Source organism: Narcine bancroftii, chromosome 1, assembly GCF_036971445.1.
Source record: "Narcine bancroftii isolate sNarBan1 chromosome 1, sNarBan1.hap1, whole genome shotgun sequence".
Taxonomy (NCBI): domain Eukaryota; kingdom Metazoa; phylum Chordata; class Chondrichthyes; order Torpediniformes; family Narcinidae; genus Narcine; species Narcine bancroftii.
This window is the reverse complement of record NC_091469.1, coordinates 312,702,800-312,728,249: the sequence shown is the minus strand read 5'-3', so window position 1 is coordinate 312,728,249 and position 25,450 is coordinate 312,702,800.

Here is a 25,450-nt window from a genome sequence, read left to right as displayed (position 1 = left end):
TGCGCCTCTGATGCTCCTCTGATGCGCCTCTGATGCTCCTCTGATGTTCCTCTGATGCTCCTCTGATGCTCCTCTGTTGCTCCTCTGATGCTCCTCTGATTCACCTCTGATGCTCCTCTGATGCACCTCTGATGCTCCTCTGATGCTCCTCTGATGCTCCTCTAATGCTCCTCTGATGCTCCTCTGATGCTCCTCTGATGCTCATCTGATGCTCCTCTGATGCTCCTCTGATGCTCCTCTGATGCTCCTCTGATACTCCTCTGTTGCTCCTCTGATGCTCCTCTGATGCTCCTTTGATGCTCCTCTGATGCTCCTCTGATGCTCCTCTGATGCTCCTCTGATGCTCCTCTGATGCACCTCTGATGCACCTCTGATGCTCCTCTGATGCTCCTCTGTTGCTCCTCTGATGCTCCTCTGATGCTCCTCTGATGCTCCTCTGATGCTCCTCTGATGCTCCTCTGATGCTCCTCTGATGCTCCTCTGATGCTCCTATGATGCTCCTCTGATGCACCTCTGATGCTCCTCTGTTGCTCCTCGGATGCACCTCTGATGCTCCTCGGATGCTCCTCTGATGCTCCTCTGATGCACCTCTGATGCTCCTCTGATGCTCCTCTGATGCTCCTCTGATGCTCCTCTGATGCTCCTCTGATGCTCCTCTGATTGCTCCTCTGATGCTCCTGATGCTCCTCAGATGCTCCTCTGATGCTCCTCTGATGCTCCTCTGATGCTCCTCTGATGCTCCTCTGATGCTCCTCTGATGCTCCTCTGATGCTCCTCTGATGCTCCTGATGCTCCTCTGATGCTCCTCTGATGCTCCTCTGATGCTCCTCTGATGCTCCTCTGATGCTCCTCTGATGCACCTCTGATGCTCCTCTGATGCTCCTCTGATGCTCCTCTGATGCACCTCTGTTGCACCTCTGATGCACATCTGATGCTCCTCTGATGCTCCTCTGTTGCTCCTCTGATGCTCCTCTGATGCTCCTCTGATGCTCCTCTGATGCTCCTCTGATGCTCCTCTGATGCTCCTCTGATGCACCTCTGATGCTCCTCTGATGCTCCTCTGATGCTCCTCTGATGCTCCTCTGATGCACCTCTGATGCACCTCTGATGCTCCTGATGCTCCTCTGATGCTCCTCTAATGCTCCTCTGATGCTCCTCTGATGCTCCTCTGATGCTCCTCTGATGCTCCTCTGATGCTCCTCTGATGCTCCTCTGATGCTCCTCTGATACTCCTCTGTTGCTCCTCTGATGCTCCTCTGATGCTCCTCTGATGCTCCTCTGATGCTCCTCTGATGCTCCTCTGATGCTCCTCTGATGGTCCTCTGATGCACCTCTGATGCACAACTGATGCTCCTCTGATGCTCCTCAGTTGCTCCTCTGATGCTCCTCTGATGCTCCTCTGATGCTCCTCTGATGCTCCTCTGATGCTCCTCTGATGCTCCTCTGATGCTCCTCTGATGCTCCTATGATGCTCCTCTGATGCACCTCTGATGCTCCTCTGTTGCTCCTCGGATGCACCTCTGATGCTCCTCGGATGCTCCTCTGATGCTCCTCTGATGCACCTCTGTTGCACCTCTGATGCACCTCTGATGCTCCTCTGATGCTCCTCTGTTGCTCCTCTGATGCTCCTCTGATGCTCCTCTGATGCTCCTCTGATGCTCCTCTGATGCTCCTCTGATGCTCCTCTGATGCACCTCTGATGCTCCTCTGATGCTCCTCTGATGCTCCTCTGATGCTCCTCTGATGCACCTCTGTTGCACCTCTGATGCACCTCTGATGCTCCTCTGATGCTCCTCTGTTGCTCCTCTGATGCTCCTCTGATGCTCCTCTGATGCTCCTCTGATGCTCCACTGATGCTCCTCTGATGCTCCTCTGATGCACCTCTGATGCTCCTCTGATGCTCCTCTGATGCTCCTCTGATGCTCCTCTGATGCACCTCTGATGCACCTCTGATGCTCCTGATGCTCCTCTGATGCTCCTCTAATGCTCCTCTGATGCTCCTCTGATGCTCCTCTGATGCTCCTCTGATGCTCCTCTGATGCTCCTCTGATGCTCCTCTGATGCTCCTCTGATGCTCCTATGATGCTCCTCTGATGCTCCTATGATGCTCCTCTGATGCACCTCTGATGCTCCTCTGTTGCTCCTCGGATGCACCTCTGATGCTCCTCGGATGCTCCTCTGATGCTCCTCTGATGCACCTCTGATGCTTCTCTGATGCTCCTCTGATGCTCCTCTGATGCTCCTCTGATGCTCCTCTGATTGCTCCTCTGATGCTCCCGATGCTCCTCAGATGCTCCTCTGATGCTCCTCTGATGCTCCTCTGATGCTCCTCTGATGCTCCTCTGATGCTCCTCTGATGCTCCTCTGATGCTCCTCTGATGCTCCTGATGCTCCTCTGATGCTCCTCTGATGCTCCTCTGATGCTCCTCTGATGCTCCTCTGATGCTCCTCTGATGCACCTCTGATGCTCCTCTGATGCTCCTCTGATGCTCCTCTGATGCACCTCTGTTGCACCTCTGATGCACATCTGATGCTCCTCTGATGCTCCTCTGTTGCTCCTCTGATGCTCCTCTGATGCTCCTCTGATGCTCCTCTGATGCTCCTCTGATGCTCCTCTGATGCTCCTCTGATGCTCCTCTGATGCACCTCTGATGCACCTCTGATGCTCCTGATGCTCCTCTGATGCTCCTCTAATGCTCCTCTGATGCTCCTCTGATGCTCCTCTGATGCTCCTCTGATGCTCCTCTGATGCTCCTCTGATACTCCTCAGTTGCTCCTCTGATGCTCCTCTGATGCTCCTCTGATGCTCCTCTGATGCTCCTCTGATGCTCCTCTGATGCTCCTCTGATGGTCCTCTGATGCACCTCTGATGCACAACTGATGCTCCTCTGATGCTCCTCAGTTGCTCCTCTGATGCTCCTCTGATGCTCCTCTGATGCTCCTCTGATGCTCCTATGATGCTCCTCTAATGCTCCTCTGATGCTCCTCTGATGCTCCTCTAATGCTCCTCTGATGCTCCTCTGATGCTCCTCTGATGCTCCTCTGCTGCTCCTCTGATGCTCCTCTGAGGCTCCTCTGATGCTCCTCTGATGCTCCTCTGCTGCTCCTCTGAGGCTCCTCTGATGCTCCTCTGATTCTCCTCTGATGCTCCTCTGATGCTCCTCTGATGCTCCTCTGAGGCTCCTCTGATGCTCCTCTGAGTCTCCTCTGATGCTCCACTGATGCTCCTCTGATGCTCCTCTGATGCTCCTCTGATGCTCCTCTGATGCTCCTCTGATGCTCCTCTGTTGCTCCTCTGATGCTCCTCTGATGCTCCTCTGATGCTCCTCTGATGCTCCTCTGATGCTCCTCTGATGCACCACTGATGCACCTCTGATGCTCCTGATGCTCCTCTGATGCTCCTCTAATGCTCCTCTGATGCTCCTCTGATACTCCTCTGATGCTCCTCTGATGCTCCTCTGATGCTCCTCTGATGCTCCTCTGATGCTACTCTGATATTCCTCTGTTGCTCCTCTGATGCTCCTCTGATGCTCCTCTGATGCTCCTCTGATGCTCCTCTGATGCTCCTCTGATGCTCCTCTGATGGTCCTCTGATGCACCTCTGATGCACAACTGATGCTCCTCTGATGCTCCTCAGTTGCTCCTCTGATGCTCCTCTGATGCTCCTCTGATGCTCCTCTGATGCTCCTCTGATGCTCCTCTGATGCTCCTCTGATGCTCCTCTGATGCTCCTATGATGCTCCTCTGATGCACCTCTGATGCTCCTCTGTTGCTCCTCGGATGCACCTCTGATGCTCCTCGGATGCTCCTCTGATGCTCCTCTGATGCACCTCTGTTGCACCTCTGATGCACCTCTGATGCTCCTCTGATGCTCCTCTGTTGCTCCTCTGATGCTCCTCTGATGCTCCTCTGATGCTCCTCTGATGCTCCTCTGATGCACCTCTGATGCTCCTCTGATGCTCCTCTGATGCTCCTCTGATGCACCTCTGTTGCACCTCTGATGCACCTCTGATGCTCCTCTGATGCTCCTCTGTTGCTCCTCTGATGCTCCTCTGATGCTCCTCTGATGCTCCTCTGATGCTCCTCTGATGCTCCTCTGATGCTCCTCTGATGCTCCTCTGATGCTCCTCTGATGCTCCTCTGATGCTCCTCTGATGCTCCTCTGATGCACCTCTGATGCTCCTCTGATGCACCTCTGATGCTCCTCTGATGCTCCTCTGATTCACCTCTGATGCTCCTCTGATGCACCTCTGATGCTCCTCTGATGCTCCTCTGATGCTCCTCTGATGCTCCTCTGATGCTCCTCTGATGCTCCTCTGATGCTCATCGGATGCTCCTCTGATGCTCCTCTGATGCTCCTCTGATGCTCCTCTGATGCTCCTCTGATGCACCTCTGATGCACCTCTGATGCACCTCTGATGCTCCTCTGATGCTCCTCTGATGCTCCTCTGATGCTCCTCTGATGCTCCTCGGATGCTCCTCTGATGCGCCTCTGATGCTCCTCTGATGCTCCTCTGATGCTCCTCTGATGCTCCTCTGATGCTCCTCTGATGCTCCTCTGTTGCTCCTCTGATGCTCCTCTGATTCACCTCTGATGCTCCTCTGATGCACCTCTGATGCTCCTCTGATGCTCCTCTGATGCTCCTCTAATGCTCCTCTGATGCTCCTCTGATGCTCCTCTGATGCTCCTCTGATGCTCCTCTGATGCTCCTCTGATGCTCCTCTGATGCTCCTCTGATGCTCCTCTGATGCTCCTCTTATGCTCCACTGATGCTCCTCTGATGCTCCTCTGATGCTCCTCTGATGCTCCACTGATGCTACACTGATGCTCCTCTGATGCTCCTCTGATGCTCCTCTGATGCTCCTCTGATGCTCCTCTGATGCTCCTCTGATGCACCTCTGATGCACCTCTGATGCACCTCTGATGCTCCTCTGATGCTCCTCTGATGCTCCTCTGATGCTCCTCTGATGCTCCTCTGATGCTCCTCTGATGCGCCTCTGATGCTCCTCTGATGCACCTCTGATGCTCCTCTGATGCTCCTCTGATGCTCCTCTGATGCTCCTCTGATGCTCCTCTGATGCTCCTCTGATGCTCCTCTGATGCTCCTCTGATGCTCCTCTGATGCTCCTCTGATGCTCCTGATGCTCCTCTGATGCTCCTCTGATGCTCCTCTGATGTTCCTCTGATGCTCCTCTGATGCTCCTCTGATGCACCTCTGATGCTCCTCTGATGCTCCTCTGATGCTCCTCTGATGCACCTCTGTTGCACCTCTGATGCACCTCTGATGCTCCTCTGATGCTCCTCTGTTGCTCCTCTGATGCTCCTCTGATGCTCCTCTGATGCTCCTCTGATGCTCCTCTGATGCTCCTCTGATGCTCCTCTGATGCACCTCTGATGCTCCACTGATGCTCCTCTGATGCTCCTCTGATGCTCCTCTGATGCACCTCTGATGCACCTCTGATGCTCCTGATGCTCCTCTGATGCTCCTCTAATGCTCCTCTGATGCTCCTCTGATGCTCCTCTGATGCTCCTCTGATGCTCCTCTGATGCTCCTCTGATACTCCTCTGTTGCTCCTCTGATGCTCCTCTGATGCTCCTCTGATGCTCCTCTGATGCTCCTCTGATGCTCCTCTGATGCTCCTCTGATGGTCCTCTGATGCACCTCTGATGCACAACTGATGCTCCTCTGATGCTCCTCAGTTGCTCCTCTGATGCTCCTCTGATGCTCCTCTGATGCTCCTCTGATGCTCCTATGATGCTCCTCTAATGCTCCTCTGATGCTCCTCTGATGCTCCTCTAATGCTCCTCTGATGCTCCTCTGATGCTCCTCTGATGCTCCTCTGCTGCTCCTCTGATGCTCCTCTGAGGCTCCTCTGATGCTCCTCTGATGCTCCTCTGCTGCTCCTCTGAGGCTCCTCTGATGCTCCTCTGATTCTCCTCTGATGCTCCTCTGATGCTCCTCTGATGCTCCTCTGAGGCTCCTCTGATGCTCCTCTGAGGCTCCTCTGATGCTCCACTGATGCTCCTCTGATGCTCCTCTGATGCTCCTCTGATGCTCCTCTGATGCTCCTCTGATGCTCCTCTGTTGCTCCTCTGATGCTCCTCTGATGCTCCTCTGATGCTCCTCTGATGCTCCAATGATGCACCTCTGATGCACCTCTGATGCTCCTCTGATGCTCATCTGATCATCCTCTGATGCTCCGGATGCTCCTCTGATGCTCCTCTGATGCACCTCTGATGCTCCTCTGATGCTCCTCTGATGCTCCTCTGATGCACCTCTGACACACCTCCGATGCTCCTCTGACGCACCTCTGATGCACCTCTGATGCTCCTCTGATGCTCCTCTGATGCTCCTCTGATGCACCTCTGATGCTCCTCTGATGCTCCTCTGATGCTCCTCTGATGCTCCTCTGATGCTCCTCTGATGCTCCTCTGATGCTCTTCTGATACTCCTCTGTTGCTCCTCTGATGCTCCTCTGATGCTCCTCTGATGCTCCTCTGATGCTCCTCTGATGCTCCTCTGATGCTCCTCTGATGCTCCTCTGATGCTCCTGATGCTCCTCTGATGCTCCTCTGATGCTCCTCTGATGCTCCTCTGATGCTCCTCTGATGCTCCTCTGATGCTCCTCTGATGCTCCTGATGCTCCTCTGATGCTCCTCTGATGCTCCTCTGATGCTCCTCTGATGCTCCTCTGATGCTCCTCTGATGCTCCTCTGATGCTCCTCTGATGCACCTCTGATGCTCCTCTGATGCACCTCTGATGCTCCTCTGATGCTCCTCTGATTCACCTCTGATGCTCCTCTGATGCACCTCTGATGCTCCTCTGATGCTCCTCTGATGCTCCTCTAATGCTCCTCTGATGCTCCTCTGATGCTCCTCTGATGCTCATCTGATGCTCCTCTGATGCTCCTCTGATGCTCCTCTGATGCTCCTCTGATGCTCCTCTGATGCACCTCTGATGCACCTCTGATGCACCTCTGATGCTCCTCTGATGCTCCTCTGATGCTCCTCTGATGCTCCTCTGATGCTCCTCTGATGCGCCTCTGATGCTCCTCTGATGCTCCTCTGATGCTCCTCTGATGCTCCTCTGATGCTCCTCTGATGCTCCTCTGTTGCTCCTCTGATGCTCCTCTGATTCACCTCTGATGCTCCTCTGATGCACCTCTGATGCTCCTCTGATGCTCCTCTGATGCTCCTCTAATGCTCCTCTGATGCTCCTCTGATGCTCCTCTGATGCTCCTCTGATGCTCCTCTGATGCTCCTCTGATGCTCTTCTGATACTCCTCTGTTGCTCCTCTGATGCTCCTCTGATGCTCCTCTGATGCTCCTCTGACGCTCCTCTGACGCTCCTCTGACGCTCCTCTGACGCTCCTCTGACGCTCCTCCGACGCTCCTCTGACGCACCTCTGATGCACCTCTGGCACACCTCCGATGCTCCTCTGACGCACCTCTGATGCACCTCTGATGCACCTCTGACGCACCTCTGATGCTCCTCTGACGCACCTCTGACGCACCTCTGATGCTCCTCTGACGCTCCTCTGATGCTCCTCTGTTGCTCCTCTGATGCTCCTCTGATGCTCCTCTGATGCTCCTCTGATGCTCCTCTGATGCTCCTCTTATGCTCCTCTGATGCTCCTCTGATGCTCCTCTGATGCTCCTCTTATGCTCCACTGATGCTCCTCTGATGCTCCTCTGATGCTCCTCTGATGCTCCACTGATGCTACACTGATGCTCCTCTGATGCTCCTCTGATGCTCCTCTGATGCTCCTCTGATGCTCCTCTGATGCTCCTCTGATGCACCTCTGATGCACCTCTGATGCACCTCTGATGCTCCTCTGATGCTCCTCTGATGCTCCTCTGATGCTCCTCTGATGCTCCTCTGATGCTCCTCTGATGCGCCTCTGATGCTCCTCTGATGCTCCTCTGATGCTCCTCTGATGCTCCTCTGATGCTCCTCTGATGCTCCTCTGTTGCTCCTCTGATGCTCCTCTGATTCACCTCTGATGCTCCTCTGATGCACCTCTGATGCTCCTCTGATGCTCCTCTGATGCTCCTCTAATGCTCCTCTAATGCTCCTCTGATGCTCCTCTGATGCTCCTCTGATGCTCATCTGATGCTCCTCTGATGCTCCTCTGATGCTCCTCTGATGCTCCTCTGATGCTCCTCTGATGCTCCTCTGATGCTCCTCTGATGCTCCTCTGATGCTCCTCTGATGCTCCTCTGATGCTCCTCTGTTGCTCCTCTGATGCTCCTCTGATGCTCCTCTGATGCTCCTCTGATGCTCCAATGATGCACCTCTGATGCACCTCTGATGCTCCTCTGATGCTCATCTGATCCTCCTCTGATGCTCCGGATGCTCCTCTGATGCTCCTCTGATGCACCTCTGATGCTCCTCTGATGCTCCTCTGATGCTCCTCTGATGCACCTCTGACACACCTCCGATGCTCCTCTGACGCACCTCTGATGCACCTCTGATGCTCCTCTGATGCTCCTCTGATGCTCCTCTGATGCACCTCTGATGCTCCTCTGATGGTCCTCTGATGCTCCTCTGATGCTCCTCTGATGCTCCTCTGATGCTCCTCTGATGCTCTTCTGATACTCCTCTGTTGCTCCTCTGATGCTCCTCTGATGCTCCTCTGATGCTCCTCTGATGCTCCTCTGATGCTCCTCTGATGCTCCTCTGATGCTCCTCTGATGCTCCTGATGCTCCTCTGATGCTCCTCTGATGCTCCTCTGATGCTCCTCTGATGCTCCTCTGATGCTCCTCTGATGCTCCTCTGATGCTCCTGATGCTCCTCTGATGCTCCTCTGATGCTCCTCTGATGCTCCTCTGATGCTCCTCTGATGCTCCTCTGATGCTCCTCTGATGCTCCTCTGATGCTCCTCTTATGCTCCTCTGATGCTCCTCTGATGCTCCTCTGATGCTCCTCTTATGCTCCACTGATGCTCCTCTGATGCTCCTCTGATGCTCCTCTGATGCTCCACTGATGCTACACTGATGCTCCTCTGATGCTCCTCTGATGCTCCTCTGATGCTCCTCTGATGCTCCTCTGATGCTCCTCTGATGCACCTCTGATGCAACTCTGATGCACCACTGATGCTCCTCTGATGCTCCTCTGATGCTCCTCTGATGCTCCTCTGATGCTCCTCTGATGCGCCTCTGATGCTCCTCTGATGCGCCTCTGATGCTCCTCTGATGCTCCTCTGATGCTCCTCTGATGCTCCTCTGTTGCTCCTCTGATGCTCCTCTGATTCACCTCTGATGCTCCTCTGATGCACCTCTGATGCTCCTCTGATGCTCCTCTGATGCTCCTCTAATGCTCCTCTGATGCTCCTCTGATGCTCCTCTGATGCTCATCTGATGCTCCTCTGATGCTCCTCTGATGCTCCTCTGATGCTCCTCTGATACTCCTCTGTTGCTCCTCTGATGCTCCTCTGATGCTCCTTTGATGCTCCTCTGATGCTCCTCTGATGCTCCTCTGATGCTCCTCTGATGCTCCTCTGATGCACCTCTGATGCACCTCTGATGCTCCTCTGATGCTCCTCTGTTGCTCCTCTGATGCTCCTCTGATGCTCCTCTGATGCTCCTCTGATGCTCCTCTGATGCTCCTCTGATGCTCCTCTGATGCTCCTCTGATGCTCCTATGATGCTCCTCTGATGCACCTCTGATGCTCCTCTGTTGCTCCTCGGATGCACCTCTGATGCTCCTCGGATGCTCCTCTGATGCTCCTCTGATGCACCTCTGATGCTCCTCTGATGCTCCTCTGATGCTCCTCTGATGCTCCTCTGATGCTCCTCTGATGCTCCTCTGATTGCTCCTCTGATGCTCCTGATGCTCCTCAGATGCTCCTCTGATGCTCCTCTGATGCTCCTCTGATGCTCCTCTGATGCTCCTCTGATGCTCCTCTGATGCTCCTCTGATGCTCCTCTGATGCTCCTGATGCTCCTCTGATGCTCCTCTGATGCTCCTCTGATGCTCCTCTGATGCTCCTCTGATGCTCCTCTGATGCACCTCTGATGCTCCTCTGATGCTCCTCTGATGCTCCTCTGATGCACCTCTGTTGCACCTCTGATGCACCTCTGATGCTCCTCTGATGCTCCTCTGTTGCTCCTCTGATGCTCCTCTGATGCTCCTCTGATGCTCCTCTGATGCTCCTCTGATGCTCCTCTGATGCTCCTCTGATGCACCTCTGATGCTCCTCTGATGCTCCTCTGATGCTCCTCTGATGCTCCTCTGATGCACCTCTGATGCACCTCTGATGCTCCTGATGCTCCTCTGATGCTCCTCTAATGCTCCTCTGATGCTCCTCTGATGCTCCTCTGATGCTCCTCTGATGCTCCTCTGATGCTCCTCTGATGCTCCTCTGATGCTCCTCTGATACTCCTCTGTTGCTCCTCTGATGCTCCTCTGATGCTCCTCTGATGCTCCTCTGATGCTCCTCTGATGCTCCTCTGATGCTCCTCTGATGGTCCTCTGATGCACCTCTGATGCACAACTGATGCTCCTCTGATGCTCCTCAGTTGCTCCTCTGATGCTCCTCTGATGCTCCTCTGATGCTCCTCTGATGCTCCTCTGATGCTCCTCTGATGCTCCTCTGATGCTCCTCTGATGCTCCTATGATGCTCCTCTGATGCACCTCTGATGCTCCTCTGTTGCTCCTCGGATGCACCTCTGATGCTCCTCGGATGCTCCTCTGATGCTCCTCTGATGCACCTCTGTTGCACCTCTGATGCACCTCTGATGCTCCTCTGATGCTCCTCTGTTGCTCCTCTGATGCTCCTCTGATGCTCCTCTGATGCTCCTCTGATGCTCCTCTGATGCTCCTCTGATGCTCCTCTGATGCACCTCTGATGCTCCTCTGATGCTCCTCTGATGCTCCTCTGATGCTCCTCTGATGCACCTCTGTTGCACCTCTGATGCACCTCTGATGCTCCTCTGATGCTCCTCTGTTGCTCCTCTGATGCTCCTCTGATGCTCCTCTGATGCTCCTCTGATGCTCCACTGATGCTCCTCTGATGCTCCTCTGATGCACCTCTGATGTTCCTCTGATGCTCCTCTGATGCTCCTCTGATGCTCCTCTGATGCACCTCTGATGCACCTCTGATGCTCCTGATGCTCCTCTGATGCTCCTCTAATGCTCCTCTGATGCTCCTCTGATGCTCCTCTGATGCTCCTCTGATGCTCCTCTGATGCTCCTCTGATGCTCCTCTGATGCTCCTCTGATGCTCCTATGATGCTCCTCTGATGCTCCTATGATGCTCCTCTGATGCACCTCTGATGCTCCTCTGTTGCTCCTCGGATGCACCTCTGATGCTCCTCGGATGCTCCTCTGATGCTCCTCTGATGCACCTCTGATGCTTCTCTGATGCTCCTCTGATGCTCCTCTGATGCTCCTCTGATGCTCCTCTGATTGCTCCTCTGATGCTCCTGATGCTCCTCAGATGCTCCTCTGATGCTCCTCTGATGCTCCTCTGATGCTCCTCTGATGCTCCTCTGATGCTCCTCTGATGCTCCTCTGATGCTCCTCTGATGCTCCTGATGCTCCTCTGATGCTCCTCTGATGCTCCTCTGATGTTCCTCTGATGCTCCTCTGATGCTCCTCTGATGCACCTCTGATGCTCCTCTGATGCTCCTCTGATGCTCCTCTGATGCACCTCTGTTGCACCTCTGATGCACCTCTGATGCTCCTCTGATGCTCCTCTGTTGCTCCTCTGATGCGCCTCTGTTGCTCCTCTGATGCTCCTCTGATGCTCCTCTGATGCTCCTCTGATGCTCCTCTGATGCACCTCTGATGCTCCTCTGATGCTCCTCTGATGCTCCTCTGATGCTCCTCTGATGCACCTCTGATGCACCTCTGATGCTCCTGATGCTACTCTGATGCTCCTCTAATGCTCCTCTGATGCTCCTCTGATGCTCCTCTGATGCTCCTCTGATGCTCCTCTGATGCTCCTCTGATGCTCCTCTGATACTCCTCTGTTGCTCCTCTGATGCTCCTCTGATGCTCCTCTGATGCTCCTCTGATGCTCCTCTGATGCTCCTCTGATGCTCCTCTGATGGTCCTCTGATGCACCTCTGATGCACAACTGATGCTCCTCTGATGCTCCTCAGTTGCTCCTCTGATGCTCCTCTGATGCTCCTCTGATGCTCCTCTGATGCTCCTATGATGCTCCTCTAATGCTCCTCTGATGCTCCTCTGATGCTCCTCTAATGCTCCTCTGATGCTCCTCTGATGCTCCTCTGATGCTCCTCTGCTGCTCCTCTGATGCTCCTCTGAGGCTCCTCTGATGCTCCTCTGATGCTCCTCTGCTGCTCCTCTGAGGCTCCTCTCATGCTCCTCTGATTCTCCTCTGATGCTCCTCTGATGCTCCTCTGATGCTCCTCTGAGGCTCCTCTGATGCTCCTCTAAGGCTCCTCTGATGCTCCACTGATGCTCCTCTGATGCTCCTCTGATGCTCCTCTGATGCTCCTCTGATGCTCCTCTGATGCTCCTCTGTTGCTCCTCTGATGCTCCTCTGATGCTCCTCTGATGCTCCTCTGATGCTCCTCTGATGCACCTCTGATGCACCTCTGATGCTCCTGATGCTCCTCTGATGCTCCTCTAATGCTCCTCTGATGCTCCTCTGATGCTCCTCTGATGCTCCTCTGATGCTCCTCTGATGCTCCTCTGATGCTCCTCTGATGCTACTCTGATACTCCTCTGTTGCTCCTCTGATGCTCCTCTGATGCTCCTCTGATGCTCCTCTGATGCTCCTCTGATGCTCCTCTGATGCTCCTCTGATGGTCCTCTGATGCACCTCTGATGCACAACTGATGCTCCTCTGATGCTCCTCAGTTGCTCCTCTGATGCTCCTCTGATGCTCCTCTGATGCTCCTCTGATGCTCCTCTGATGCTCCTCTGATGCTCCTCTGATGCTCCTCTGATGCTCCTATGATGCTCCTCTGATGCACCTCTGATGCTCCTCTGTTGCTCCTCGGATGCACCTCTGATGCTCCTCGGATGCTCCTCTGATGCTCCTCTGATGCACCTCTGTTGCACCTCTGATGCACCTCTGATGCTCCTCTGATGCTCCTCTGTTGCTCCTCTGATGCTCCTCTGATGCTCCTCTGATGCTCCTCTGATGCTCCTCTGTTGCACCTCTGATGCTCCTCTGATGCTCCTCTGATGCTCCTCTGATGCACCTCTGTTGCACCTCTGATGCACCTCTGATGCTCCTCTGATGCTCCTCTGTTGCTCCTCTGATGCTCCTCTGATGCTCCTCTGATGCTCCTCTGATGCTCCTCTGATGCTCCTCTGATGCTCCTCTGATGCACCTCTGATGCTCCTCTGATGCTCCTCTGATGCTCCTCTGATGCTCCTCTGATGCACCTCTGATGCACCTCTGATGCTCCTGATGCTCCTCTGATGCTCCTCTAATGCTCCTCTGATGCTCCTCTGATGCTCCTCTGATGCTCCTCTGATGCTCCTCTGATGCTCCTCTGATGCTCCTCTGATGCTCCTCTGATACTCCTCTGTTGCTCCTCTGATGCTCCTCTGATGCTCCTCTGATGCTCCTCTGATGCTCCTCTGATGCTCCTCTGATGCTCCTCTGATGGTCCTCTGATGCACCTCTGATGCACAACTGATGCTCCTCTGATGCTCCTCAGTTGCTCCTCTGATGCTCCTCTGATGCTCCTCTGATGCTCCTCTGATGCTCCTCTGATGCTCCTCTGATGCTCCTCTGATGCTCCTCTGATGCTCCTATGATGCTCCTCTGATGCACCTCTGATGCTCCTCTGTTGCTCCTCGGATGCACCTCTGATGCTCCTCGGATGCTCCTCTGATGCTCCTCTGATGCACCTCTGTTGCACCTCTGATGCACCTCTGATGCTCCTCTGATGCTCCTCTGTTGCTCCTCTGATGCTCCTCTGATGCTCCTCTGATGCTCCTCTGATGCTCCTCTGATGCTCCTCTGATGCTCCTCTGATGCTCCTCTGATGCACCTCTGATGCTCCTCTGATGCTCCTCTGATGCTCCTCTGATGCTCCTCTGATGCACCTCTGTTGCACCTCTGATGCACCTCTGATGCTCCTCTGATGCTCCTCTGTTGCTCCTCTGATGCTCCTCTGATGCTCCTCTGATGCTCCTCTGATGCTCCACTGATGCTCCTCTGATGCTCCTCTGATGCACCTCTGATGCTCCTCTGATGCTCCTCTGATGCTCCTCTGATGCTCCTCTGATGCACCTCTGATGCACCTCTGATGCTCCTGATGCTCCTCTGATGCTCCTCTAATGCCTCCTCTGATGCTCCTCTGATGCTCCTCTGATGCTCCTCTGATGCTCCTCTGATGCTCCTCTGATGCTCCTCTGATGCTCCTCTGATGCTCCTCTGATGCTCCTATGATGCTCCTCTGATGCACCTCTGATGCTCCTCTGTTGCTCCTCGGATGCACCTCTGATGCTCCTCGGATGCTCCTCTGATGCTCCTCTGATGCACCTCTGATGCTCCTCTGATGCTCCTCTGATGCTCCTCTGATGCTCCTCTGATGCTCCTCTGATGCTCCTCTGATGCTCCTCTGATTCTCCTCTGATGCTCCTCTGATGCTCCTCTGATGCTCCTGATGCTCCTCTGATGCTCCTCTGATGCTCCTCTGATGCTCCTCTGATGCTCCTCTGATGCTCCTCTGATGCACCTCTGATGCTCCTCTGATGCTCCTCTGATGCTCCTCTGATGCACCTCTGTTGCACCTCTGATGCACCTCTGATGCTCCTCTGATGCTCCTCTGTTGCTCCTCTGATGCTCCTCTGATGCTCCTCTGATGCTCCTCTGATGCTCCTCTGATGCTCCTCTGATGATCCTCTGATGCACCTCTGATGCTCCTCTGATGCTCCTCTGATGCTCCTCTGATGCTCCTCTGATGCACCTCTGATGCACCTCTGATGCTCCTGATGCTCCTCTGATGCTCCTCTAATGCTCCTCTGATGCTCCTCTGATGCTCCTCTGATGCTCCTCTGATGCTCCTCTGATGCTCCTCTGATGCTCCTCTGATACTCCTCTGTTGCTCCTCTGATGCTCCTCTGATGCTCCTCTGATGCTCCTCTGATGCTCCTCTGATGCTCCTCTGATGCTCCTCTGATGGTCCTCTGATGCACCTCTGATGCACAACTGATGCTCCTCTGATGCTCCTCAGTTGCTCCTCTGATGCTCCTCTGATGCTCCTCTGATGCTCCTCTGATGCTCCTATGATGCTCCTCTAATGCTCCTCTGATGCTCCTCTGATGCTCCTCTAATGCTCCTCTGATGCTCCTCTGATGCTCCTCTGATGCTCCTCTGCTGCTCCTCTGATGCTCCTCTGAGGCTCCTCTGATGCTCCTCTGATGCTCCTCTGCTGCTCCTCTGAGGCTCCTCTGATGCTCCTCTGATTCTCCTCTGATGCTCCTCTGATGCTCCTCTGATGCTCCTCTGAGGCTCCTCTGATGCTCCTCTGAGGCTCCTCTGATGCTCCACTGATGCTCCTCTGATGCTCCTCTGATGCTCCTCTGATGCTCCTCTGATGCTCCTCTGATGCTCCTCTGTTGCTCCTCTGATGCTCCTCTGATGCTCCTCTGATGCTCCTCTGATGCTCCAATGATGCACCTCTGATGCACCTCTGATGCTCCTCTGATGCTCATCTGATCCTCCTCTGATGCTCCGGATGCTCCTCTGATGCTCCTCTGATGCACCTCTGATGCTCCTCTGATGCTCCTCTGATGCTCCTCTGATGCACCTCTGACACACCTCCGATGCTCCTCTGACGCACCTCTGATGCACCTCTGATGCTCCTCTGATGCTCCTCTGATGCTCCTCTGATGCACCTCTGATGCTCCTCTGATGCTCCTCTGATGCTCCTCTGATGCTCCTCTGATGCTCCTCTGATGCTCCTCTGATGCTCTTCTGATACTCCTCTGTTGCTCCTCTGATGCTCCTCTGATGCTCCTCTGATGCTCCTCTGATGCTCCTCTGATGCTCCTCTGATGCTCCTCTGATGCTCCTCTGATGCTCCTGATGCTCCTCTGATGCTCCTCTGATGCTCCTCTGATGCTCCTCTGATGCTCCTCTGATGCTCCTCTGATGCTCCTCTGATGCTCCTGATGCTCCTCTGATGCACCTCTGATGCTCCTCTGATGCTCCTCTGATGCTCCTCTGATGCTCCTCTGATGCTCCTCTGATGCTCCTCTGATGCACCTCTGATGCTCCTCTGATGCACCTCTGATGCTCCTCTGATGCTCCTCTGATTCACCTCTGATGCTCCTCTGATGCACCTCTGATGCTCCTCTGATGCTCCTCTGATGCTCCTCTAATGCTCCTCTGATGCTCCTCTGATGCTCCTCTGATGCTCATCTGATGCTCCTCTGATGCTCCTCTGATGCTCCTCTGATGCTCCTCTGATGCTCCTCTGATTGCACCTCTGATGCACCTCTGATGCACCTCTGATGCTCCTCTGATGCTCCTCTGATGCTCCTCTGATGCTCCTCTGATGCTCCTCTGATGCTCCTCTGATGCGCCTCTGATGCTCCTCTGATGCTCCTCTGATGCTCCTCTAATGCTCCTCTGATGCTCCTCTGATGCTCCTCTGTTGCTCCTCTGATGCTCCTCTGATTCACCTCTGATGCTCCTCTGATGCACCTCTGATGCTCCTCTGATGCTCCTCTGATGCTCCTCTAATGCTCCTCTGATGCTCCTCTGATGCTCCTCTGATGCTCCTCTGATGCTCCTCTGATGCTCCTCTGATGCTCTTCTGATACTCCTCTGTTGCTCCTCTGATGCTCCTCTGATGCTCCTCTGATGCTCCTCTGACGCTCCTCTGATGCTCCTCTGACGCTCCTCTGACGCTCCTCTGACGCTCCTCCGATGCTCCTCTGACGCACCTCTGATGCACCTCTGGCACACCTCCGATGCTCCTCTGACGCACCTCTGATGCACCTCTGATGCACCTCTGACGCACCTCTGATGCTCCTCTGACGCACCTCTGACGCACCTCTGATGCTCCTCTGACGCTCCTCTGATGCTCCTCTGTTGCTCCTCTGATGCTCCTCTGATGCTCCTCTGATGCTCCTCTGATGCTCCTCTGATGCTCCTCTTATGCTCCTCTGATGCTCCTCTGATGCTCCTCTGATGCTCCTCTTATGCTCCACTGATGCTCCTCTGATGCTCCTCTGATGCTCCTCTGATGCTCCACTGATGCTACACTGATGCTCCTCTGATGCTCCTCTGATGCTCCTCTGATGCTCCTCTGATGCTCCTCTGATGCTCCTCTGATGCACCTCTGATGCTCCTCTGATGCTCCTCTGATGCTCCTCTGATGCTCCTCTGATGCTCCTCTGATGCTCCTCTGTTGCTCCTCTAATGCTCCTCTAATGCTCCTCTGATGCTCCTCTGATGCTCCTCTGATGCTCATCTGATGCTCCTCTGATGCTCCTCTGATGCTCCTCTGATGCTCCTCTGATGCTCCTCTGATGCTCCTCTGATGCTCCTCTGATGCTCCTCTGATGCTCCTCTGATGCTCCTCTGATGCTCCTGATGCTCCTCTGATGCTCCTCTGATGCTCCTCTGATGCTCCTCTGATGCTCCTCTGATGCACCTCTGATGCTCCTCTGATGCTCCTCTGATGCTCCTCTGATGCACCTCTGTTGCACCTCTGATGCACCTCTGATGCTCCTCTGATGCTCCTCTGTTGCTCCTCTGATGCTCCTCTGATGCTCCTCTGATGCTCCTCTGATGCTCCTCTGATGCTCCTCTGATGCACCTCTGATGCTCCTCTGATGCTCCTCTGATGCTCCTCTGATGCTCCTCTGATGCACCTCTGATGCACCTCTGATGCTCCTGATGCTCCTCTGATGCTCAACTAATGCTCCTCTGATGCTCCTCTGATGCTCCTCTGATGCTCCTCTGATGCTCCTCTGATGCTCCTCTGATGCTCCTCTGATACTCCTCTGTTGCTCCTCTGATGCTCCTCTGATGCTCCTCTGATGCTCCTCTGATGCTCCTCTGATGCTCCTCTGATGCTCCTCTGATGGTCCTCTGATGCACCTCTGATGCACAACTGATGCTCCTCTGATGCTCCTCAGTTGCTCCTCTGATGCTCCTCTGATGCTCCTCTGATGCTCCTCTGATGCTCCTATGATGCTCCTCTAATGCTCCTCTGATGCTCCTCTGATGCTCCTCTAATGCTCCTCTGATGCTCCTCTGATGCTCCTCTGATGCTCCTCTGCTGCTCCTCTGATGCTCCTCTGAGGCTCCTCTGATGCTCCTCTGATGCTCCTCTGCTGCTCCTCTGAGGCTCCTCTGATGCTCCTCTGATTCTCCTCTGATGCTCCTCTGATGCTCCTCTGATGCTCCTCTGAGGCTCCTCTGATGCTCCTCTGAGGCTCCTCTGATGCTCCACTGATGCTCCTCTGATGCTCCTCTGATGCTCCTCTGATGCTCCTCTGATGCTCCTCTGATGCTCCTCTGTTGCTCCTCTGATGCTCCTCTGATGCTCCTCTGATGCTCCTCTGATGCTCCAATGATGCACCTCTGATGCACCTCTGATGCTCCTCTGATGCTCATCTGATCCTCCTCTGATGCTCCGGATGCTCCTCTGATGCTCCTCTGATGCACCTCTGATGCTCCTCTGATGCTCCTCTGATGCTCCTCTGATGCACCTCTGACACACCTCCGATGCTCCTCTGACGCACCTCTGATGCACCTCTGATGCTCCTCTGATGCTCCTCTGATGCTCCTCTGATGCACCTCTGATGCTCCTCTGATGCTCCTCTGATGCTCCTCTGATGCTCCTCTGATGCTCCTCTGATGCTCCTCTGATGCTCTTCTGATACTCCTCTGTTGCTCCTCTGATAATCCTCTGATGCTCCTCTGATGCTCCTCTGATGCTCCTCTGATGCTCCTCTGATGCTCCTCTGATGCTCCTCTGATGCTCCTGATGCTCCTCTGATGCTCCTCTGATGCTCCTCTGATGCTCCTCTGATGCTCCTCTGATGCTCCTCTGATGCTCCTGATGCTCCTCTGATGCTCCTCTGATGCTCCTCTGATGCTCCTCTGATGCTCCTCTGATGCTCCTCTGATGCTCCTCTGATGCTCCTCTGATGCACCTCTGATGCTCCTCTGATGCACCTCTGATGCTCCTCTGATGCTCCTCTGATTCACCTCTGATGCTCCTCTGATGCACCTCTGATGCTCCTCTGATGCTCCTCTGATGCTCCTCTAATGCTCCTCTGATGCTCCTCTGATGCTCCTCTGATGCTCATCTGATGCTCCTCTGATGCTCCTCTGATGCTCCTCTGATGCTCCTCTGATGCTCCTCTGATGCTCCTCTGATGCACCTCTGATGCACCTCTGATGCACCTCTGATGCTCCTCTGATGCTCCTCTGATGCTCCTCTGATGCTCCTCTGATGCTCCTCTGATGCTCCTCTGATGCTCCTTTGATGCTCCTCTGATGCTCCTCTGATGCTCCTCTGATGCTCCTCTGTTGCTCCTCTGATGCTCCTCTGATTCACCTCTGATGCTCCTCTGATGCACCTCTGATGCTCCTCTGATGCTCCTCTGATGCTCCTCTAATGCTCCTCTGATGCTCCTCTGATGCTCCTCTGATGCTCCTCTGATGCTCCTCTGATGCTCCTCTGATGCTCCTCTGATGCTCTTCTGATACTCCTCTGTTGCTCCTCTGATGCTCCTCTGATGCTCCTCTGATGCTCCTCTGACGCTCCTCTGATGCTCCTCTGACGCTCCTCTGACGCTCCTCTGACGCTCCTCCGATGCTCCTCTGACGCACCTCTGATGCACCTCTGGCACACCTCCGATGCTCCTCTGACGCACCTCTGATGCACCTCTGATGCACCTCCTACGCACCTCTGATGCTCCTCTGACGCACCTCTGACGCACCTCTGATGCTCCTCTGACGCTCCTCTGATGCTCCTCTGTTGCTCCTCTGATGCTCCTCTGATGCTCCTCTGATGCTCCTCTGATGCTCCTCTGATGCTCCTCTTATGCTCCTCTGATGCTCCTCTGATGCTCCTCTGATGCTCCTCTTATGCTCCACTGATGCTCCTCTGATGCTCCTCTGATGCTCCTCTGATGCTCCACTGATGCTACACTGATGCTCCTCTGATGCTCCTCTGATGCTCCTCTGATGCTCCTCTGATGCTCCTCTGATGCTCCTCTGATGCTCCTCTGATGCACCTCTGATGCACCTCTGATGCACCTCTGATGCTCCTCTGATGCTCCTCTGATGCTCCTCTGATGCTCCTCTGATGCTCCTCTGATGCTCCTCTGATGCGCCTCTGATGCTCCTCTGATGCTCCTCTGATGCTCCTCTGATGCTCCTCTGATGCTCCTCTGATGCTCCTCTGTTGCTCCTCTGATGCTCCTCTGATTCACCTCTGATGCTCCTCTGATGCACCTCTGATGCTCCTCTGATGCTCCTCTGATGCTCCTCTAATGCTCCTCTAATGCTCCTCTGATGCTCCTCTGATGCTCCTCTGATGCTCATCTGATGCTCCTCTGATGCTCCTCTGATGCTCCTCTGATGCTCCTCTGATGCTCCTCTGATGCTCCTCTGATGCTCCTCTGATGAACCTCTGATGCACCTCTGATGCACCTCTGATGCTCCTCTGATGCTCCTCTGATGCTCCTCTAATGCTCCTCTGATGCTCCTCTGATGCTCCTCTGATGCTCCTCTGATGCTCCTCTGATGCTCCTCTGATGCTCTTCTGATACTCCTCTGTTGCTCCTCTGATGCTCCTCTGATGCTCCTCTGATGCTCCTCTGACGCTCCTCTGATGCTCCTCTGACGCTCCTCTGACGCTCCTCTGACGCTCCTCCGATGCTCCTCTGACGCACCTCTGATGCACCTCTGGCACACCTCCGATGCTCCTCTGACGCACCTCTGATGCACCTCTGATGCACCTCTGACGCACCTCTGATGCTCCTCTGACGCACCTCTGACGCACCTCTGATGCTCCTCTGACGCTCCTCTGATGCACCTCTGTTGCTCCTCTGATGCTCCTCTGATGCTCCTCTGATGCTCCTCTGATGCTCCTCTGATGCTCCTCTTATGCTCCTCTGATGCTCCTCTGATGCTCCTCTGATGCTCCTCTTATGCTCCACTGATGCTCCTCTGATGCTCCTCTGATGCTCCTCTGATGCTCCACTGATGCTACACTGATGCTCCTCTGATGCTCCTCTGATGCTCCTCTGATGCTCCTCTGATGCTCCTCTGATGCTCCTCTGATGCACCTCTGATGCACCTCTGATGCACCTCTGATGCTCCTCTGATGCTCCTCTGATGCTCCTCTGATGCTCCTCTGATGCTCCTCTGATGCGCCTCTGATGCTCCTCTGATGCTCCTCTGATGCTCCTCTGATGCTCCTCTGATGCTCCTCTGTTGCTCCTCTGATGCTCCTCTGATTCACCTCTGATGCTCCTCTGAATCACCTCTGATGCTCCTCTGATGCTCCTCTGATGCTCCTCTAATGCTCCTCTGATGCTCCTCTGATGCTCCTCTGATGCTCATCTGATGCTCCTCTGATGCTCCTCTGATGCTCCTCTGATGCTCCTCTGATGCTCCTCTGATGCTCCTCTGATGCACCTCTGATGCACCTCTGATGCACCTCTGATGCTCCTCTGATGCTCCTCTGATGCTCCTCTGATGCTCCTCTGATGCTCCTCTGATGCTCCTCTGATGCTCATCTGATGCTCCTCTGATGCTCCTCTGATGCTCCTCTGATGCTCCTCTGATGCTCCTCTGATGCTCCTCTGTTGCTCCTCTGATGCTCCTCTGATTCACCTCTGATGCTCCTCTGATGCACCTCTGATGCTCCTCTGATGCTCCTCTGATGCTCCTCTGATGCTCCTCTGATGCTCCTCTGATGCACCTCTGATGCACCTCTGATGCTCCTCTGATGCTCATCTGATGCTCCTCTGATGCTCCTGATGCTCCTCTGATGCTCCTCTGATGCACCTCTGATGCTCCTCTGATGCTCCTCTGATGCTCCTCTGATGCTCCTCTGATGCTCTTCTGATACTCCTCTGTTGCTCCTCTGATGCTCCTCTGATGCTCCTCTGATGCTCCTCTGATGCTCCTCTGATGCTCCTCTGATGCTCCTCTGATGCTCCTCTGATGCACCTCTGATGCACCTCTGATGCTCCTCTGATGCTCATCTGATGCTCCTCTGATGCTCCGGATGCTCCTCTGATGCTCCTCTGATGCTCCTCTGATGCTCCTCTGATGCTCCTCTGATGCTCCTCTGATGCTCCTCTGACGCACCTCTGATGCACCTCTGATGCTCCTCTGATGCTCCTCTGATGCTCCTCTGATGCACCTCTGATGCTCCTCTGATGCTCCTCTGATGCTCCTCTGATGCTCCTCTGATGCTCCTCTGATGCACCTCTGATGCACCTCTGATGCTCCTCTGATGCTCCTCTGATGCTCCTCTGATGCTCCTCTGATGCTCCTCTGATGCACCTCTGATGCTCCTCTGATGCACCTCTGATGCTCTTCTGATGCTCCTCTGATGCTCCTCTGATGCTCCTCTGATGCTCCTCTGACGCTCCTCTGATGCTCCTCTGATGCACCTCTGATGCACCTCTGACGCTCCTCCGATGCTCCTCTGATGCTCCTCTGACGCTCCTCTGACCCTCCTCTGACGCTCCTCCGATGCTCCTCTGACGCACCTCTGATGCACCTCTGACACACCTCCGATGCTCCTCTGACGCACCTCTGATGCACCTCTGACGCACCTCTGATGCTCCTCTGACGCACCTCTGATGCACCTCTGACGCACCTCTGATGCTCCTCTGACGCTCCTCTGATGCTCCTCTGTTGCTCCTCTGATGCTCCTCTGATGCTCCTCTGATGCTCCTCTGATGCTCCTCTGATGCTCCTCTTATGCTCCTCTGATGCTCCTCTGATGCTCCTCTGATGCTCCTCTTATGCTCCACTGATGCTCCTCTGATGCTCCTCTGATGCTCCTCTGATGCTCCACTGATGCTACACTGATGCTCCTCTGATGCTCCTCTGATGCTCCTCTGATGCTCCTCTGATGCTCCTCTGATGCTCCTCTGAAGCTCCTCTGATGCACCTCTGATGCACCTCTGATGCACCTCTGATGCTCCTCTGATGCTCCTCTGATGCTCCTCTGATGCTCCTCTGATGCTCCTCTGATGCTCCTCTGATGCGCCTCTGATGCTCCTCTGATGCTCCTCTGATGCTCCTCTGATGCTCCTCTGATGCTCCTCTGATGCTCCTCTGTTGCTCCTCTGATGCTCCTCTGATTCACCTCTGATGCTCCTCTGATGCACCTCTGATGCTCCTCTGATGCTCCTCTAATGCTCCTCTGATGCTCCTCTGATGCTCCTCTGATGCTCATCTGATGCTCCTCTGATGCTCCTCTGATGCTCCTCTGATGCTCCTCTGATGCTCCTCTGATGCTCCTCTGATGCACCTCTGATGCACCTCTGATGCACCTCTGATGCTCCTCTGATGCTCCTCTGATGCTCCTCTGATGCTCCTCTGATGCTCCTCTGATGCTCCTCTGATGCTCCTCTGATGCTCCTCTGATGCTCCTCTGTTGCTCCTCTGATGCTCCTCTGATTCACCTCTGATGCTCCTCTGATGCACCTCTGATGCTCCTCTGATGCTCCTCTGATGCTCCTCTAATGCTCCTCTGATGCTCCTCTGATGCTCCTCTGATGCTCCTCTGATGCTCCTCTGATGCTCCTCTGATGCTCTTCTGATACTCCTCTGTTGCTCCTCTGATGCTCCTCTGATGCTCCTCTGATGCTCCTCTGACGCTCCTCTGATGCTCCTCTGACGCTCCTCTGACGCTCCTCTGACGCTCCTCCGATGCTCCTCTGACGCACCTCTGATGCACCTCTGACACACCTCCGATGCTCCTCTGACGCACCTCTGATGCACCTCTGATGCACCTCTGATGCTCCTCTGACGCACCTCTGATGCACCTCTGACGCACCTCTGATGCTGCTCTGACGCTCCTCTGATGCTCCTCTGTTGCTCCTCTGATGCTCCTCTGATGCTCCTCTGATGCTCCTCTTATGTTCCTCTGATGCTCCTCTGATGCTCCTCTGATGCTCCTCTGATGCTCCTCTGATGCTCCTCTGATGCACCTCTGATGCACCTCTGATGCACCTCTGATGCTCCTCTGATGCTCCTCTGATGCTCCTCTGATGCTCCTCTGATGCTCCTCTGATGCGCCTCTGATGCTCCTCTGATGCTCCTCTGATGCTCCTCTGATGCTCCTCTGATGCTCCTCTGATGCTCCTCTGTTGCTCCTCTGATGCTCCTCTGATTCACCTCTGATGCTCCTCTGATGCACCTCTGATGCTCCTCTGATGCTCCTCTGATGCTCCTCTAATTCTCCTCTGATGCTCCTCTGATGCTCCTCTGATGCTCCTCTGATGCTCCTCTGATGCTCCTCTGATGCTCTTCTGATACTCCTCTGTTGCTCCTCTGATGCTCCTCTGATGCTCCTCTGATGCTCCTCTGATGCTCCTCTGATGCTCCTCTGATGCTACTCTGATGCTCCTCTGATGCACCTCTGATGCACCTCTGATGCTCCTCTGATGCTCATCTGATGCTCCTCTGATGCTCCTGATGCTCCTCTGATGCTCCTCTGATGCACCTCTGATGCTCCTCTGATGCTCCTCTGATGCTCCTCTGATGCTCCTCTGATGCTCCTCTGTTGCTCCTCTGATGCTCCTCTGATGCTCCTCTGATGCTCCTCTGATGCTCCTCTGATGCTCCTCTGATGCTCCTCTGATGCTCCTCTGATGCTCCTCTGATGCTCCTCTGATGCACCTCTGATGCTCCTCTGATGCTCCTCTGATGCTCCTCTGATGATCCTCTGATGCACCTCTGTTGCACCTCTGATGCACCTCTGATGCTCCTCTGATGCTCCTCTGTTGCTCCTCTGATGCTCCTCTGATGCTCCTCTGATGCTCCTCTGATGCTCCTCTGATGCTCCTCTGATGCTCCTCTGATGCACCTCTGATGCTCCTCTGATGCTCCTCTGATGCTCCTCTGATGCTCCTCTGATGCACCTCTGATGCACCTCTGATGCACCTCTGATGCTCCTGATGCTCCTCTGATGCTCCTCTCATGCTCCTCTGATGCTCCTCTGATGCCCCTCTGATGCACCTCTGATGCTCCTCCGATGCTCCTCTGATGCTCCTCTGATGCTCCTCTGATGCTCCTCTGATGCTCCTCTGATGCTCCTCTGATGCTCCTGATGCTCCTCTGATGCTCCTCTGATGCACCTCTGATGCTCCTCTGATGCTCCTCTGATGCTCCTCTGATGCTCCTCTGATGCTCCTCTGTTGCTCCTCTGATGCTCCTCTGATGCTCCTCTGATGCTCCTCTGATGCTCCTCTGATGCTCCTCTGATGCTCCTCTGATGCTCCTCTGATGCTCC